The sequence below is a fragment of the Heloderma suspectum genome, chromosome 1 (genome assembly GCF_057233095.1).
Source record: "Heloderma suspectum isolate Gila_16-S chromosome 1, 16-S_ref, whole genome shotgun sequence".
Classification (NCBI taxonomy): Eukaryota; Metazoa; Chordata; class Lepidosauria; order Squamata; family Helodermatidae; genus Heloderma; species Heloderma suspectum.
Window position 1 is genome coordinate 242,069,296 of NC_139458.1, and position 16,872 is coordinate 242,086,167.

A 16,872-nucleotide genomic window follows, 5' to 3' on the forward strand; every position below is an offset into this window, starting at 1 on the left:
GATTGCATTAGCTTTCTTAGCTGCCTCATACCACTGCTAGCTCATATTCAGCTTGTGATCCACTAAGACACCTACGACAGATGTACTGCTGCCAAGCCAGGTCTTCCCCGTGCTGCATTTGTGTATTTGATTTTTTTGTACCTTTTGTACTTTACATTCATCTCTGTTGAATCTCATCTTCTTAGATTTGGCCCAGTGTTCCAGCCTGTCTAGATCCTTTTGAATTTTGATCCTGTCTTCTATGGTATTGCCTAGCCCTCCTAGCTTTGTGCCATCTGCAAATATGATAAGCAACATCTCTACACCCTCATCCAATCATTCATAAAAATGTTGAGCAACACAAGGCCTAGGACCCTGCGGCACTCCACTCGAGACCTCCCTCCAGGAGAATGCTGAACCCTTAATTAGCACTGGTTGGGTACAGTTGGTCAATCAGCTGTGGATCCACCTAGTTGTAGTATTGGTCAATCCACATTTTACCATTTTGTCAGCAAGACTATCATGGGAAACCTTGTTAAATGCTTTTCTGAAATCAAGATATACTACGTCCACAGCATTCCCATGATTTGCCAAACTAGTCACTCTATCAAAAAAGCAGATAAGATTGGTCTGGCATGACTTATTCCTGACAAACCCATGTTGACTCCTAATAATTAATACATTATTTTCTAGATGCTCAGAGTGACCACTTAATACTCTGTTCGAGAATTTTGACATCTGACTAATTGGTCTGTTGTTTCCTGGCGGGTATCTCCATGAGCGATTTACTCCGAGCTGGCTGCATTTGGAGGTCGTTAGGGATACATGACATCGTGGCCATCCAGCAGCCACCCTGGAGCTTATCAGGGAAAAACCAGATTTCCTGAGATTGCTTAAAGTCTGGTTCTTTTCCTTAAGTCGGGTTCTCTGTGGTATAGTTCCTGTGTGCCCCAACCCCTGCATTGACCTCGGGTATGCTAGCCCTGCCCAGGGGTGTGCCTTTCACCTTGACCCCAGTCAAGGGGTGTTTCCTGTGTGTTTCCTGTCCCTGCACAAACCAGTTAGTGTCTCCTCAGAAGTAACTCCCATTGTGCTCAGTGAGGCTTGTCCCCTGAATGCGCACATCAGAATTTACATGGATCCCCCCGCCCAATTGAAATAGCACATTTTAAAACACTAATTCCCTAAAGGCTGTAAACCACTTTCTCAAAGCTGTGATTCTCCCTTGTTTGGTTTATTGCCATTCGGCTATAACTACTTCCACCTTCGATCATCATCCCCATCCTGCTCAGCATCAGGTTAGAAAGGGGCTGGCTTCCCCTCCCTGTCTCTCCCAGCACAAACATGTGTGTCTGCTCACGAGTAATTCCAATTGTGGTCAATGAGGCTTGTCCCTGAACTGTGCATTCGCAAGATTCCCATGAATTGAAATAACACATTTAGAGAGCCTTAATGTCAAAGTTTTGAAGCTTTGATTGATCACAGCAGGGCAGCGAGAGCATGGTGTTCCTTTCATGATTGTCACTGGGGGGGGGGGATGGGAAGAGAGAGAGGAGGAGAGTGATTTCTGTGGATACAGGGAAGAAAACCTTGCAGGATTTTATCAAAGGAGAAAGGGGGATGAGCCTGGGGGGTGGGCTCTCTTACTGGCTGAGCAGCCCCTGCCCATCAGATGACATTCGCTCCAACCCCCCTCCCCACCCAGAGGTCTGTTCTGTGAAGCAGCTGTGATACACTTGCTTGTGGAGCCCTGTGCAGACCAAAGCTGGCTCCTTGAAAAATCCAGGTAAGTCACATTTGGCTTCTCCTTCCATCTCTTTCCATTGTCATGAAGAAATCCCCCTGGATCTTTCCCCCTTCTTGATGATGTGGACAACATTTGCTCGTCTCCAGTCTTCTAATGAGTCTTCTATTGAGAACTCCAGGAGTTCTCAATAGCGCTGTGCACCACCTCTTTACAAAACCCAAATAATGAGGCAAAGCAGGCTTATTCAGAGCAAAATCCTTGTAATACGAGGCAGGTCAGAGCAGTACCAAGGCATCCTGGGGTGAAGCCCCCCCCCCACGAAGCACCTCCTCCGTCTAGTATATTCAGAGTTCTGCATAATGCCTGAGCAGTCCAGACAGGCTGTCTCCAAAATGTATCAACTTCTGAATGCTCATGCGGAGGGGCATGAGGAGGACGAGGAGGAGGAGGGAGGGGGAAGGCGGGAAGGCAAGTGCAGGAGGAGGGGGGAGTATGCTTTGGCAAATAGGAACTCTCAGCCAGAACCGACGCCAGCAATCTCCAATCAGACGGTGTGGTGGAGGAAGGGGGTATCTATACTTAGGAGAAAGGCTGCGCTATCTGTGTCTTTGGGAGAGGGCTGGTGTGGTTAGATGATCGTGTGTGTGCACACGTGCATTCATAAAACCATAGAATCATAGAATAGTAGGGTTGGAAGGGGACTATAAGACCATCGAGTCCAACCCTCTGCTCAATGCAGGAATCCAAGTCAGAGCATCCCTGACAGATGGCTGTCCAGCCTCATCTTGAATGCCTCCAGTGTGGGAGAGCCCACCACCTCCCTAGGTCATTGGTTCCATTGTCGTATTGCTGTAACAGTCAGGAAATTTTTGCTGATGTTCAGCCGTAATCTGGCTTCCTGTCACTTGAGCCCGTTATTCTGTGTCCTGCATTCTGGGATGATGGAGAAGAGATCCTGGCCTTCCTCTCTGTGACAACCTTTCAAGTACTTGAAGAGTGCTATCCTATCTCCCCTCAGTCTTTTCTTCTCAAGGCTAAACATCCCAGTTCTTTTCGTCTCTCCTCATGGGGCTTTGTTTCCAGTCCCCTGATCATCTTTGTTTCCTGATCAAAAACTGAGATCAGATTAGTCTGGCAGGATTTGTTCTTGAGTAATCAGTGCATTGTTTACAAGGTGCTTCCATATTGATCTCTTTATCACCTGCTCCAGAATTTTCCCAGGGATTGATGTCAGACTGACTGGTCTGTAGTTCCCAGGTTCCTCCTTTTTACCCTTTTTGAAGATAGGGACAACATTAGTCCTCCTGCAGTCATCTGGCACTTCACCCGTCCTCCATGATTTCTCAAAGAGAATAGACAGTGGTTCTGAGAGCTCTTCTGCCAGTTCCTTCATTACTCTAGGATGCAGTTCATCTGGCCCTGGAGATTTGAACTCATTCAAAGTTATTAGGTGTTCCTTGACCATATGCCTATCAGTCTCAAGCTGCAATCCTGCCCCTTCTACCTGTACTTCACCTTTGCCGGGGGGGGGGGGGTCATAGACCCTGTTTCGGGAGAAGACTGAGCCAAAGTAGGAACTGAGCGCTTCTTCCTTTTCTTTGTCATCTGTTACCATTTTGCCATCCTTATTTAATAGTTGTTCCACCATTTCTTTCCTTGTCTATTACTATGAACATATCTGAAGAAAGCCTTTTTGTTGCTTTTAGCATCCCTCGCTAACCTCAGCTCGTTCTCAGCTTTAGCCTTCCTGACGCCATCCCTGCAATGCTACCTGCCTGTACTCGTCCTTTGTAGCTTGGCCTTCCTTCCATTTCCTATGTGTGTGATTTTTTGTTTTCAGGTCATCTCTAAGCTTTTTGTGAAGCCACATTGGCTTCTTCTGTTGTCTTCTGCCTTTTTTTCTTGTTGGAATTGTTTGTAGTTGTGCCTTTAGAATTTCCTTTTTTAAAAACTCCCACCCATCTTGGACTCCTTTTCTCGTTAGAGTCGCTAGGAGTTCCTTCAATTTTGTTACATTTCACCCCCGAGATTCTGCCCCAGATGAGCAAAAAGCAGGCCTTGGAATCACATGCCCTCCTGCTTCTCTTAACATAGGGAGATGGTGGTAAATGAATCGGTTAGGTCTTTCATTTATTTACCTCCCAGTTCCTGCACCATATTCTCACTGTTTTAGGAAGGGAGTCCCAAAGTCCAAAGCCTTCTCCTAATCTCCTCTCCATAGATAGAATCCCAAAGTGAATTATCAGGATAGGTGGCTTTTCACAATCCATTTAATTTTAGTAATCGTAAGAAATCCCTCATTGTTTTCTGTGGGAATGCTTCAGGTCTACCCCAAAGGAAATATAAGATCGTAGCCTGAGGTTGTCAGGTGCCCAAACACCTGATAACTTTGAAGCATTTAGACAATATTGCAATAGATGATAAACGTTAGAGCATTGTTTCTTAAGAAAACCTGGAAGTTCGATCCTTTTATTATTTGCCAACTGTTAAAGTTGTCTACTCCAGCGGTTGGCAGAAGGTAGATTGGGATCTACTACTACATCTCTGGATGATTTGCAGTAGATCAGCAAGGGTTTCTGATTCCCAGTTGTTTAACGATAGCAAGAAATGAAAAATGCTTCTTTGCCTCAAATTGGGCTGCTGAAATGAAGAATGTTGGGGGAGCACAGGGTGATGGTGGGGGGACAGGACCAGGAGTGGGTTTGTAGGTAAAAGAACTGTGAGCTCACTTTGGGTGCTAAAAACAAATTTCTGGTCTGAGCATGTACTCAGAGGTACCTCATTCCTTAAACCTTGTGTACGTCTGCCCCCTAAGCCACTGTTTTTCAGTTTAGGTCCAGTTGGTGGATTTGGGGCTTCTAGAAAAAACAAAGTAGATCCTCTAAGCCTGAAGTCTGCCCATCCCAGTCTACTCTCTATGGTCCATTGACCCAAGAGTAAATGAATGGCCTGTGATAGGCACCATGATAGGCTTGGTGTCTAAGGGTTTTTTGTTCCACTTTGGGCAATAATATTTCTGCTTAGATGTACATCAGCCAAGTTTTAGTTGCCCAAGCAGAGGTTCTTGACTGTATCAGGACAGAGCAAGTTGGCAATGCAGCTTTGCTCCAGATGCCATTTAAAATCTATCCAAATTACTGACCTGTTTAAAAATACATAGCTATGCTTGCACAACACATTATAAGCTACTTTAATGGACTTTTAAATATGGAGTAAGGAGCTGCCTGCTCTTTGGTAGTAGCATAATCTTTTTGCCTGCAACAGAACAGTGTGAATGTGTAACACTTGAAAACTACTGCTGTAGTATCACTGAGGCTGAGTCCTGCCTTAACCAAGAGAATAGGTTTCCCACTTTCACTACAGCTGGGATCGCACTGTGTAAATGAACAACTGCACTTAGGTGTGTGTCGCTTTTCTTCTGTAAATGGTATTCTAAGTACTGAGAGAATAATTCAGAACATTCTAATTCTGCAGTTAGTAATTTCTGACATTTTTATATTTAATGGTTTTGTAATTAACGGGGCTTTTGTGACTTAATATTTGAAAGGATTTTTCAAACAGCTTCTACTGTTTTATAGCTGGAATGGTTCTTTGGATTTTTGGATATAATATTTCTAAATGTAATCAGGAGGCAAGTACATAGTTTTATAAAATATTGAAAAGTATCGTTCTCTTGCCACATTGTATGTGCACGTGTGTGGTCATAAAGATGTTTTTGAAATTGTTATAGGAAGCATATTACTTCTAAGTTTTTTTTGTACATGGGTGGTCACTGCTTGGTACTGTGTGAAACACACTCATTCATTTCTATATAGCTTTATTGTTTGAAATTTCTTCCTGCAGTTAATTGCTCTCATTATATAGTCATTTTTCCCAGTTTTATTAAGTTTAGTTTTCAAGATTCTGAAGTCCTTTAACTGCATAATGTCAACATTCTGCTTAGAATTTAATGAGAAAGTAACATTTAAATCAGTACAGTATTAAGTACATTTCTGGTGTTTTTGAAATAAACAGAATTGTGAACCTTGTCTTCCAGCTTTTGCACTTTCCCTCTAATTTTAAAAGACTTCAAGTCACTGTCAACTATTTATCTTTATGTTGAATAACTGCAATGCACGAAGTTCATATCACTCTGTGTGCTTATTTTCAATATATAGATTGCAGTCCAGAGTCCACTGAGCTTGGACAGTTTTACATGCTGTGTTATTTGCTTTTTCAAATAATGGCAACATACCTAGATGTTTTGATGCAAATACATTTTTGTAAGGACAGTATGGGCTAATATGACATAGAGAAATCCATTGAGCTTGTGAATAGATTAGTTTTAGGATGTCACGTTTCCCTTGGCCCCCCTCTTTCCTTATGCACTCACACATACAAATAGAGAGGCTTCAGTCTCATGCCTTTAATTAATTATCAACAGGTTCCTTACAGATGCAAATCCTCGAAGACTCTCAGGCTGTAAAGGAATGCCTGCAGAGGATTCAAATGTGAACACTGAAGTTGTCTGCAGTTTGACATGAGGCTTGCTGACTAGACTAACTTAGGGAGGGATGTCCCACCCTTCCATTGATGCTTCCCTATGTCGCCTCTCACACATTGCTAACCGGGTTGACGGTCTGAGCTCTGCCCCGACATTTCCCTCTTAGCTCTGCGCCGCAGTCTAGCATCTCTTAGGTCACAGCACCCACTCTCCTCCTCCCGGCATCTCACAGAGGGTGGTAAGAGGGGGGCTTCAGTCCTGGCCATCTGGGAGTTACGCTGGACAGCAGTTCGAGACCCGAGTGCTGCGTGACAGAGTGAGCTCCAGTCTTCAGTCCCAGCTCCTGCCAACCTAGCAGTTCGAAAGCAAGAAATTGCAAGTAGATAAATAGGTACTGCTTCGGCAGGAAAGGTTCCGTGCGTTCCGTGCACCTCGGTGTTCAGTCATGCCGGCCACATGACCATGGAAGCATCTTCGGACAGCGCTGGCTCTTCGGCTTAGAAATGGAGATGAGCACCACACCCTAGAGTCGGACACGACTGGTTGGGGACACCTTTACTTTTTTTTTTTTTTTAACCTGAGAAGCACGCCTACCCATACCTGAACTAGCTTGAGAAAATGCATCCCCCGGTTCTGGCTGTTCCTCTTCTGAATCTGAGCTGCTAACTATCTCCGTGTGCTCAGAATCAATCCTGACATAGGATGTGTCACAATAACTAGCAATAACCACGACAATATAGAAACAGATCAGTGTGGGTCATCACTACTACCGGGAACAGCTATTATTGCAAAATGTGCTATAGTACCATCACATAGGCCTATTAAGTGGCACAGTGGATGAGTTTTGGGACAAATCACCTCTGTTTCTTAGCTTTGGCAGTAATTGTTCCAAGTAGGATTGCAGCTTGATGGACAGTATGTTACAGCAGTCAGTTGTACAACTAGACCAGTCAGTTACAGCATAATTCATGGTGTTTGTCTAAGGTAAGACAAGTGATGGATTTGTCTGTACCAGGGGTTCCCACAGGGGACCTCCAAGAGTGTACAGAGAGCTCTCCACTCCCTGCCCCCTTTAAATTTATTATTTTTTTTAAATAGAAACCTTGAAAAATGTTAGGGCACCATGTTCTCCTTCCTGTTCCTGCACCTGCTGCAGATCGGCTGTAGGTGGGCAGGCAGAGAAGGAAAGAGTTGTTTTCTGGCCCCACTCCTTCTTCTGCCCACACAGACCTTTGCTGTCTCTCTCCCCACACCCCAGTCTCTAGCGTCACTATTTCTCTCTCCCCCCCTTAGCTCATGTTTGACTAGCCCCCCCCCCGGCAGCCATTATGTCTAGCCATATCCTCCATGGGAGCCATTTTGTAATTGTGCCTACAGCAGTTTCTCAAAATTCCCAAATGTGTCCATGGGTCCAAAAAGGTAGGGACCCCTGGTCTGAACATAATGGATATGTCTATATTTAATATTGGCACAGCTTCCAGTAGAGAGTGAGTTTCTGGCATTGTATTGGAGAGGCAAAAGGAGTCTGCCTGTTGCTTCTTCTTTGTCAAGCTGTGTGTGGTAGCTTCTACATGTGTGATAGAATGCAGATTGTTCACGTTAGAGGCTATGCTGGTTTTGGTGAATATTTATTTTATTTAAAACATTTGTATCCTGCCCTATATCATTAAGAGCTCAGGGTGGCATACAAATAAAATTCAGGGCGGCATACAGATAAAACAGGTTGAACTGAAGTTCTCCCAAAGCAAATGGTCTATTATTTAAGAGGTGTTTGGCTTATAGTTGTTGGGATGGGTCTGACTCAATTGATGTCGTACTCGGTGATGTGGGCTTTCTGGAAAATTTTCAAAAGAGAATTAGGTTAATGCAAATTGGGTTAATTTGCATAGGGTCATTTGCATAGGAAAATCTTCAGTTTGTATTGGAAAATCTTCTGATATCCTAGAGACATCTAATTTAGCATGCTTATTTGACTTGTATTTAGCAAACAAAGCTAAAAAAAGTACCCCATGTTCATTTTTTATACATGCTTTCCTTGAGGGGTAGCCCAATCTTTTATCTTGTCACTGATCACGTGAAGATTTATTTGTATTTGATACTGTGATTTTTATGCTGTTTACTGCTAATACCAATATCCTTTCATAAAATGATATATACATTTGTGTAATAAATAAATGTAGGAAATCACAATCCTGACAGTATCTAACGTGTGACAGTCACATTGCACCAGCAGTATTTAAACTTCTTGCCCCTTCTTAATAGATAGTCAGTTTGATAGCTTGTTCCCTCATATGCAATCGTGACTGTTGTCCATTCTCTCTTGTAAACAATCTCAAATGGTTATCCCAGTGAAATGAAAAATTAGTTAGTAGATGTGGTATTACACAATATTAAGATATGATGAGCTACGAACAATCCTAAAACAACATATACTCTTTGGAGGGAGCAATCCTATGGCTGCTAGTCAGTGGCTAGATGGCCATAGGATATGTGGTTTTCTGGGAACTGACCTCGGAGCCTGTGCTCCAAGGTCAGTTCCCGGAGAACTGACTCCCCCCCCCCTTCTATGCTACCTCGCAGGCAGCGTGGAATAGCTCCGCGTTCCACGCTTGGAAGAGGAGCATGGAGCGGCCAAAACGGGGCGTTCCAGGAGTGTTCCAGAGTGGGGAAGACAGAAAGAAATGCTGGTACAACACATCCTATGTGTCATCTGGGAGCCTCCTCCCCCGCTCCTCCTTTCTGCGGCCAAAATCGGCTGTCTAGCCGCAAATGCAGGGCAGGAGAAGCGTGGAGGAAATGATCCCCTCTGTGCTTCTCCTGCCCTGCTTTGGATAGGTGGTCGTCTCCGAGTTCGGAGACGGCTGCCTATCCCCATAGGATTGCGCCCTTAATGTCTTTAATCTCTTATGTCAGTGCAAACCTACAAATATCAAACTAAGTCATACTAAGGTAACAATCTGAAGTGATTGTTTACTGACCAGGAGGGAGTAGGAGGGAGGGGGTTTACTGCACAGGGTGCTGATGTAATTATGTCAGAAAAGGCCGTTGTAGCAGTGGCATATAAAATGGCCTCTTCTAACTGAGCTACAGCCTCGTCCTTGTAGATATGGGATAATAAACATTCATAATATTTTTATGTTTTCTGTCTGACTGCCATTTTGGAGTAAATATCCTTGTGGTGAACATGGGTAGTTCTTGTGGAAGTGAAGGGATGGCTTGATTTCCCATACATTAACCAAAATGTTGTTGTTGTTGTTCAGTCGTTCAGTCGTGTCCGACTCTTCGTGACCCCATGGACCATAGCACGCCAGGCCTTCCTGTCCTGCGCTCTCTCCCGGAGCGTGCTCAAGTTCATATTCATTGCATCGGTGATGCTATCTAGCCATCTCATCCTCTGCCGTCCCCTTCTCCTTTTGCCTTCAGTCTTTCCCAGCATCAGGGTCCTTTCCAGGGAGTTTTCTCTTCGCATTAGGTGGCCAAAATATTGGAGCTTCAGCTTCATTATCTGTCCTTCCAATGAGCACTCAGGGTTAATTTCCTTTAGGATGGACTGATTTGACCTCCTTGCAGTCCAGGGGACTCGTAAGAATCTTCTCCAGCACCACAGTTCGAAAGCATCAGTTCTTCGGCGCTCAGCCTTCCTTATAGTCCAGCTCTCACAGCCATACATTACTACTGGGAAAACCATAGCTTTGATTAGACGGACCTTTGTCGGCAAGGTGATGTCTCTGCTTCTTACTATGCTGTCTAGGTTTGCCATAGCTTTCCTCCCAAGGAGCAAGCGTCTTTTAATTTCATGGCTACAGTCACCGTCTGCGGTGATCTTGGAGCCCAAGAAAGTAAAATCTGTCACTGCTTCCATTTCTTCCCCTTCTATATGCCAGGAAGTGATGGGGCCCGATGCCATGATCTTCGTTTTTTTAATGTTGAGTTTCAAACCAGCTTTTGCACTCTCCTCTTTCACCCTCAACAAGAGGCTCTTGAGATCCTCTTCGCTTTCTGCCATTAGGGTGGTATCGTCTGCATATCGGAGGTTGTTGATAATTCTCCCAGCAATCTTAATTCCGACCTCTGATTCATCCAACCCGGCATTTCTCATGATGTACTCTGCATATAAGTTAAATAAGCAGGGTGACAATATGCAGCCTTGTTGTACTCCTTTCCCAATTTCGAACCAATCGGTTGTTCCATGTCTGGTTCTGACTGTTGCTTCTTGACCCTCGTACAGGTTTCTCAGGAGACAGGTAAGGTGGTCTGGTACTCCCATCACTTTCAGAATTTGCCACAGTTTGTTGTGATGCACACAATCAAAGGCTTTAGCGTAGTCAATGAAGCAGAAATAGACGTTTTTCTGGAATTCTCTTGCTTTCTCCATGATGCAGCGAATGTTGGCGATTTGATCTCTAGTTCCTCTGCCTTTTCTAAACCCAGCTTGTACTTCCGGTAGTTCTCGGTTCACATACTGCTGAAGCCTAGCTTGTAGGATTTTGAGCATCACCTTGCTGGCATGTGAAATGAGCGCAATGGTGCGGTAGTTTGAACACTCTTTGGCATTGCCCTTCTTTGGAATTGGAATGTAAACTGACCTTTTCCAGTCTTGTGGCCACTGTTGAGTGTTCCAGATTTGTTGGCATATTGAATGCAGCACTTTAACAGCATCATCTTTTAGGATTTTAAATAGCTCAGCTGGAATACTGTCATCTCCGCTAGCTTTATTGTTACTAATGCTTCCGAAGGCCCACTTGACTTCACTCTCTAGCATGTCCGGCTCAAGTTCAGTGACCGCACTATCATGGCTATCAGGGACATTCAGATCTTTCCTGTATAGTTCTTCTGTGTATTCTTGCCACCTCTTCTTAATCTCATCTGCTTCTGTCAGGTCCCTGCCTTCTTTGTCCTTTATCATGCCCATCTTTGCACAAAACGTTCCCTTGAGATCTCCAATTTTCTTGAAGAGATCTCTAGTCTTTCCCATTCTGTTGTTTTCCTCGATTTCTTTGCATTGTTCGCTTAAGAAGGCCTTCTTGTCTCTCCTTGCTATTCTCTGGAACTCTGCATTCAGTTGGGTATATCTTCCCCTTTCTCCCTTGCTTTTCGCTTCCCTTCTTTCGTGAGCTACTTGTAAAGCCTCATCAGACAGCCACTTGGCTTTCTTGCATTTCTTTTTCTTTGGGATGGATTTCGTTGCTGCCTCCTGAACAATGTTACGGACCTCCGTCCATAGTTCATCAGGCACTCTGTCTACCAAGTCTAATCCCTGAAATCTATTCCTCACCTCCACTGTATATTCATGAGGGATATGATTTAGGTCATACCTGAACGGTTTAGTGGTTTTCCCGACGTTCTTCAATTTAAGCCGAAATTTTGCAAGAAGCAGCTCATGATCTGAGCCACAGTCAGCACCAGGTCTTGTTTTTACTGACTGTATGGAGCTTCTCCATCTTGGGCTGCAAAGGACATAATCAATCTGATTTCGATATTGACCATCTGGTGACGTCCATGTGTAGAGTCGCCTCTTGTGCTGTTGGAAAAGAGTGTTTGCTATGATCAGCATGTTCTCTTGGCAAAACTCTATTAGCTTTTGTCCTGCTTCATTTTGTACACCAAGGCCATGCCTGCCTGTTATCCCGGTGATTTCTTGACTTCCTACTTTAGCATTCCAATCCCCTTTGATGAAGAGGACGTCTTTTTTTGGTGTTAGTTCTAGAAGGTGTTGTAGGTCTTCATAGAACCGATCAACCTCAGCTTCTTCGGCCTCAGTGGTTGGGGCATAGACTTGAATTACTGTGATGTTGAATGGTTTGCCTTGGATTCGTACTGAGATCATTCTATCATTTTTAAGATTGTACCCCAGTACTGCTTTTCCCACCCTTTTGTTGACTATGAGTGCTACTCCATTTCTTCTAAGGGATTCTTGCCCACAATAGTAGATATGATGGTCACCTGAATTAAATTCGCCCATGCCTGTCCATTTTAGTTCGCCGATTCCCAAGATGTCGATGTTCAATCTTGCCATCTCATGTTTGACCACCTCCAGCTTACCTTGATTCATTGATCTGACATTCCAGGTTCCTAAACAATATTGTTCTTTACAGCATCGGATTTTCTTTTCACCACCAGACACATCCACAGCTGAGTGTCCTTTCGGCTTTGGCCCAGCCGCTTCACTCTTTCTGGCGCTACTTGGAAATACCCTCTGCTCTTCCCCAGTAGCATATTGGACACCTTCCGACCTGAGGGGCTCATCTTCCGGCGTCATCTCTTTTAGCCTTGTGATACGTTCCATGGGGTTTTCTTGGCAAGAATACTGGAGTGGGTTGCCATTTCCTTCTCCAGTGGACCACATTTTGTCAGAACTCTCTGCCATGACCTGTCCATCTTGGGTGGCCCTGCACGGCATAGCTTATGGCTTCACTGAGTTACGCAAGCCCCTTCGCCACAACAAGGCAGTGATCCATGAAGGGGATTAACCAAAATGCCTGATTTTAAAGGCTTGCTACACCAACCTCTAACTGCAAAGGGTAGGTTGTACCAACTATTTTGGCAGAATATTGCCATAGAACTTGATGTTCTGCTTCTGTCTTCGTGATGTTACAATCTTGCAAGATAAAAACAAGTTATTACCATCTTCTTTGAGTTTATTGAAAAATAATTGAAGTCCTAATCTTTAAGGTTGTTCCAATTGCTTTGTGAAATATGGATGCTAAGAATCTCTATAGGTACATAGAACTTTTAAGGCGCTTAGAAAACTTTGCTTGTGTTTTTTTCATTGCCAAAATATTTTAAAAGGATGGACCATAATTTTGGGTAGTTAAAATGGCTATTATTAATTTCACATAAATCAAAATCTTTATCCTAATAAGAAGTATCATTTTAGTTTACAGCACACTACCTGTATCTAAGGTCTTATTTGGATGGTTTGAAAAGGGGATTAGAGAACTTCATGATGGATAAGACTCCTAGTCCTGATGGCTATATGCTACCTCCAGTATCAGAGGCAGTATGCCTCTGTATGCCAGTCACTGAGGAGAATGAGTGGGAGGGTGCTATTACCTTCATGTCCTGCTTGTGGACTTCCTACAGGCAGCTGGCTGGCCACTGTGTGAGCAGAATGCTGGACTAGATGGACCCTTCGTCTGATCCAGCACAGCTCTGTTTATGTTCTTACTGACATATGCAATCAGCAAAATTCTTCTAGAGTAAGTATTCTGGAATAATACCACTCTAGACTGCAGGTGGGGGATCATCCTAGTGGAGGAATAGCAGTATCCTTTTGCTGGAGCTTCCAGTTGCAATTTAACCCTGCTGGTTGTACCACTTCTACAGTTGTAGGAGCACATCCACAAGTAGTAAACTGAGGGGAAATGCATCCTCAGTATTGTACTTGCGATACACTGAAGGTGGTGAATACACAGAAAGTTGGAACTTAATGTTACCACATTAATCCAAAAGCATAATAGGTGTGTGTGTTTTCAGATTAACTTGCCATTTCACCTATCTACATTCTTGGACTTTGTGAATAAATATTGGAAGAATTGTAAGGCTTTGCCATAATAAATTCAAATACCTTATATGTTAAATTTGCACATACCGTTATGAAAGGGTGTATAATTAGTTTTCCACTATGAAATGCCAGATAATTCAAAAGGCAAGTTGAGTTCTGATGGCAGAGTGTATAACTTTGAAAGGAGGGGGAAAAACTTTTCAGATTTTGTTAAATGTGAAAATAGCTACATATTTAAGATTTGAGCAATACCCTTTTTATAAAAGGAAACCCTGTAAATTAAAACAAGAAGCTGTAATCTTGTGGAAATTCCGCTCTAGGCATCTTGGTAAAAAGCTTTAAGAACATTAATGTTTTAGTTGGAACTGGTGTAGAAGAGGTATTATTTTAAACAAAACTCTACAGCTATCTGGTTGTGAATGTTTCTCAATTACAGTGGCGTCCGTGATCTTTGGGTCTGGATGAAGATTTGGCTAGAACTGCTCCACATCTTAGTCTGTTGTTTCCCCCTGAATTAGAAACAGCATGTGAGAATTATATGTCCTATAATCCACTCCATACTGCAGAATAAGAAATTCTGTGAAAAATTATTATGTATGGTATAAAATTACAATGATAATGTATTTCCTTCTGTTTTAACTAGCTGCATGTAACAACATTCATGAAAAGATGTATGACTGATAATATTGTCGCAGTTTCTGGGGGCCAAATTAGAATGAATTTGTAGTTACAAGCTAAAGACAACCACATTTCACTATTGTTGGTTTCTTTTTTCACTATTGTTGGTGTTATATTTTTTTCTTAGCATGCTATCCAGACAACTAAAACAAATTCTTGCTTTGGTAATGCTGCTAAAGAAATTAATCTATATTTGTACAGTTAAAGACAGTAAGCTTATTGAGAATATTCTAGTATCTTCAGTTTATGAAGCTGAAGTATTTGTATTAGAGAAACAATTTCAACTCTGCTGTAATATACTTCCATTATTTTGAAAGATATGTTCTGGTATGAAATTATTTCAGTCACTTTACTAATCTGTATTAATTTGAATCCCTTAAAATGAAAGATCTACATTTATGTATTAAATTATCTTAATTTTAATAATGACGTATATCGTCAGTTCGAAGTAGAGATGTTGGAGAACCTTGCCGTAATCTGAGATTAGGTACAAGCTTCAAGCTAGGGGCTTGTAATAGTCACCTCAAAGAAAAGGTGAGCATTAGTTTTCTAAATTTTTCTCTGGCTCAAATTAAAATCTGACCTGGAGAGTAATTCCTCATTTATGCCCCCCTCCCACCTACCCAGCCCTCCAATCTCCAAAATGACAGCTTTGTACAGCCAGTGTTGTTCCCAGCAGGGCTTCTCCTGGCTGCATGAAGCCATCAAGGGCAGCCAGGGACTGAGAAACTTGCAGAACGCCATAATCCAGGTCTGCCTGAAAATGCTTCATGCAAGCAGGAGAAGCCTTCTTGTAAAGCTCTCAAAGGCATCCAGGGAATCTGTGAGATTTGGCTTTATTTGACACCCTTGCCCAGCCAGCATAAGCCCCACTGGGAACTCCTGTGGGCCATGGACCTGACATTTGCAACCTTTCAAGTCTCCACAGTCCCTAGCTGCAAATGACAGCATTTGGGGCTGGATGGAGAGAGGGCTTTGAGGGCAAATTCACAATGCCCACTGCCCATATTATGAGAAATTGCTTGGTTTATGTCCAAGCCAATCTAGTGTGAGCTAGATGGCAGTTTGCCCATAACTAATTGGAAGCTGAAAATTGAATATTTATATAGAAACCTAAAATGTTTTCTTTTTTGTTGTCATAGCTTTCAGTGAAACTTCAAAATGTAAATGTGGATGACAGTTGAAAACATAGATCTTTTTGACAGTTGAAAACACAGATCTTTTGATTTGGTCCGGTAAATAAGGACCAGCAATGAGGATTCTGACCCTGTCTTGAGAGGAGTTCAACTGAACATTCATTGTGTGGAAAGAAAATGAAACTTCTATTTTTTCTAAGGTTTCTGCATTCTATTCAGACACCTTGTTCCATGACAAGCCTAGGAAATACAACCTAGGCAAATACAACCACGTACGCTTCTTCATCGTGGCCTCTGTGCATCACACATATGGGTTCTGGGCCTGTGCTGAACCTTGTTTGGGAAACGTCTAAAGCTGAGGAATGTTTTGGTGGGAGTCCCCCACCATCCACCGCGCATGTCCCAGTGGGTTCCCACCCATTCCCTCAGTTCTCTTTTGACCACCTAGCGGTAGCCTCTTCAAGAAGTTCCGAACGCGTGAGAGAGAATTTTGTCTGTCAGTGTCTTTACACTGCTGCTGAGGACTTTGTTCATTGTTTTTCTCTACTTTTCATCGTTCTGGTTTGTCTTCATTCTCCTTTTTTTAAAAAAAAAACATTGGTTGTTCACTCGTCTTTGTCGCTTCCCATGGCTGCAGTCTTCGTATGGCCACAAAGGCCCCATTCCGTAGAAGTGTCAATTGTGGGAGTAAGTTGCCCCCCACTGACCCTCATTCTCTTTGCCTTTTTTGCCTGAGTGAGGGCAGACGCTTGTTCCCTGTGCCAGTCATTCACTAAACAGGCACAGAAGAATAGATCTGACAGTCTCAAAGCAGAGCTGTGGAGGAGAGCTTTGTTGGCTACAAGCTGAATATGAGCCAACAATGTGATGTGGCTGCAAAAAAGGCAAATGCTCTTTTGGGCTGCATTAATAGAAGCATAGCTTACAAATCCTGGGAAGTACTAGTTCCCCTCTACTCAGCACTGGTTAGGCCTCATCTGGAGTACTGTGTCCAGTTCTGGGCACCACACTTTAAGAAGGATGCAGACAAACTGGAGAGGGTTCAGAGGAGGGCAACAAAGATGATCAGGGGACTGGAAACAAAGCCCTATGAAGAGAGACTGAAAGAACTGGGCATGTTTAGCCTTGAGAAGAGAAGACTGAGGGGAGATATGACAGCGCTCTTCAAGTACTTGAAAGGTTGTCACAGAGAAGAAGGCCAGGATCTCTTCTTGATCATCCCAGAGTGCAGGACACGGAATAATGGGCTCAAGTTACAGGAAGCCAGATTCCAGCTGAACATCAGGAAAACTTCCTGACTGTTAGAGCAATATGACAATGGAACCAATTCCCTAGGGAGGTGGTG

At 43.3% G+C, this 16,872-nt stretch overlaps 1 protein-coding gene across 17 annotated transcripts in view; it reads left to right on the forward strand.

The window, feature by feature from the left end:
• SUPT3H (SPT3 homolog, SAGA and STAGA complex component) overlaps positions 1–16,872 on the forward strand; it is a 479,638-nt gene that overhangs the window by 147,382 nt on the left and 315,384 nt on the right. The window lies entirely within an intron of this gene.